Here is a 1,919-nt window from a genome sequence, read left to right as displayed (position 1 = left end):
CAGATGCTGGAGATCAGAGCTGAAAATGTGTTGCTGGAAAAGCGCAGCAGGTCAGGCAGCATCCAAGGAACAGGAGAATCGACGTTTCGGGCATAAGCCCTTCTTCAGGAATGGGCTTATGCCCGAAACGTCGATTCTCCTGTTCCTTGGATGCTGCCTGACCTGCTGCGCTTTTCCAGCAACACATTTTCAGCTCTGATCTCCAGCATCTGCAGTCCTCACTTTATCCACAACACTCTCACAGACCTGTAAAGGACCTCTACTCTTCTTCATCCACAGAAGAATCTATACACTAAACAAACAGTTCTTCCGAGCCATATCGGAAATTAAAGATAGTAAGTACCAAAAACTTTCATGTACTTACCCCCACACTCCGGATTCCTCAACCATTCCAGAATCTTCCATCGGCCTCCGGAAGCGCTCGGGCACCATTAACCACACGGCTGCTGCAGCAACCGCCGCCGCGAACCATGATGTCACTTCCGCCCCCACCGACCATGCAGCCTCCGCGATCGCCGCCCAGACAACCGCCTCCACGATCGCCAGGAAGACCATTGCTGACAGATTTGCAGCCTCCGCGGGGTCCACAACCACCGGGAACACACCGTTTCTGCATTCGCCGCAGCCACCTCCACCCCTAGTGACGTCACTCGCCTGCACAACGACCATGCCGCATGTGTCCCCGCCCCCACGCCGATCCCTGCCCCCACACCGATCCCTGCCCCCACTCCCAGCTCCAGTCCCACACCAGATCCTAGGTCCTAGCTTCTAGCTCCCAGCCCTGCCGTATTTTCACCATCCCTCCAGACCGCCCCCTCTCTGAGGATGAAAGATTAGTCCTCAACAGAGGCCTCACCTTCATCTCTCTATGCTCCCAGATTAACGAATTCAACACGCGGCGAGACATCAAGCATTTCTTCCGCCGCCTTTGCCTCCGCGCCTACTTCTTCAACCTGGACTCCCGCCCACCCTCTGACGACCCCTTCTCCCGCCTCCAACATACCCCATCCACCTGGACACCCCGTGCTGGCCTCTTACCCGTCCTCGATCAACCTGTCCACCCCCTCACCCACTCCAACCTTCACCCTCGCAACATGCAGCCCTCCGCTCCAACCCCAACCTCACCATCAAACCGGCAGACAAAGGAGGCACGCTGGTAGTTTGGCGCACCGATCTTTATATTGCTGAGGCTAAACGTCAGCTCGCGGACACCTCCTCATACTGCACCCTTGACCATGACCCCACCTCCCGTCACCAAATCATCATCTCCCAGACCATCCATAACCTCATCACCTCAGGGGATCTCCCATCCACCGCCTCCAACCTCATAGTCCCACAACCCCGCACTGCCCGTTTCTACCTCCTGCCCAAAATCCACAAACCTGACTGCCCCGGCCGACCTATTGTCTCAGCCTGCTCCTGCCCCACCAAACTCATTTCTGCATACCTTGACACGGTCCTGTCCCCCTTAGTCCAAGAACTTCCTACCTACCTTCGGGACACCTCCTCTATGATTTTTGCTTCCCCGGCCCCCAACGCCTTATCTTCACCATGGACATCCAGTCCCTATACACCTCCATCCCCCATCACGAAGGCATCAAAGCCCTCCGCTTCTTCCTTTCCCGCCGAACCAACAAGTACCCTTCCACTGACACCCTCCTTCGACTGACTGAACTGGTCTTCACTCTGAACAACTTCTCTTTCCGATCCTCCCACTTCCTCCAAACCAAAGGAGTAGCCATGGGCACCCGCATGCCTGCCTCTTCGTTGGATATATGGAACAGTCCATCTTCCGCAGCTACACTGGCACCAACCCCCACCTTTTCCTCCGCTACATCGATGACTGTATCGGCGCTACCTCGTGCTCCCACGAGGAGGTTGAACAGTTCATCCATTTTACTAACACCTTCCACCCTGAC

General features: G+C 55.9%; 1 long non-coding RNA gene across 1 annotated transcript in view; it reads left to right on the top strand.

Moving 5' to 3' along the window:
- LOC122559574 overlaps positions 1–1,919 on the top strand; it is a 13,946-nt gene that overhangs the window by 5,918 nt on the left and 6,109 nt on the right. The window lies entirely within an intron of this gene.

Source organism: Chiloscyllium plagiosum, chromosome 19, assembly GCF_004010195.1.
Source record: "Chiloscyllium plagiosum isolate BGI_BamShark_2017 chromosome 19, ASM401019v2, whole genome shotgun sequence".
Taxonomy (NCBI): domain Eukaryota; kingdom Metazoa; phylum Chordata; class Chondrichthyes; order Orectolobiformes; family Hemiscylliidae; genus Chiloscyllium; species Chiloscyllium plagiosum.
This window is presented reverse-complemented; position numbering and strand designations above follow the sequence as displayed.